The following is a 608-nucleotide window of genomic DNA, read 5'->3' on the forward strand; positions in this document are numbered from 1 at the left end:
CCTCCACAACAACAAACTAACACTGTATTTGTCCTTCTGTGATTGACTTATGTCACTCAGCATAATGTACTCCAACTTCATCCATATTATGTGGTGTTTTGCTGACTACATTATTCTTTAGTGCTGCAAAGCATTCCATTATGTGTATGTACCACAGTTTGGTCATCCACTTTTCTGCTATAAATCTTAGAGATAATTCCGTTGCCAGATATGTAATTATTGGCAAATATGAATTTGTTGCTGTCATTTTTTTGTTATGTGCTTTTTTGTGGTGTCGATTTCTTTGTTCCATATAATTTCTATGCTGGGCTCGTTTTATTTATGAGTCATATTATCACTTCTTTCATTGCTATTGTTTTAGTATTTGCTGAATATTTATGCTGGTCCTCTTTTGATGTGAAGGTTTATCATTTTTCTTGGAGGGTACCCTGTGATTTATAGTTTTCTTCCAAGTTTAGAATAGTCGGTTCAATTGTGTAGTTGTCTTGACTTCCCTACCATCTAGAAGTTCTGTAATGACACAGTTTTTCCATCTTTTTGGTTTATAGTTGTCTTCATTTGCCAGTTGGTGTCTCTGGTTCCCTGTTTACAATCTTGTAGGCTTATTT

At 34.7% G+C, this 608-nt stretch overlaps 1 protein-coding gene across 1 annotated transcript in view; it reads right to left on the minus strand.

Moving 5' to 3' along the window:
- PLEKHA5 (pleckstrin homology domain containing A5) overlaps nt 1-608 on the minus strand; it is a gene marked incomplete at its 5' end in the record, with an annotated part of 101,168 nt that overhangs the window by 2,748 nt on the left and 97,812 nt on the right. The window lies entirely within an intron of this gene.

Source organism: Orycteropus afer, unplaced genomic scaffold (assembly GCF_000298275.1).
Source record: "Orycteropus afer afer isolate SDZICR_OR568_19922 unplaced genomic scaffold, OryAfe1.0 scaffold00171, whole genome shotgun sequence".
Classification (NCBI taxonomy): domain Eukaryota; kingdom Metazoa; phylum Chordata; class Mammalia; order Tubulidentata; family Orycteropodidae; genus Orycteropus; species Orycteropus afer.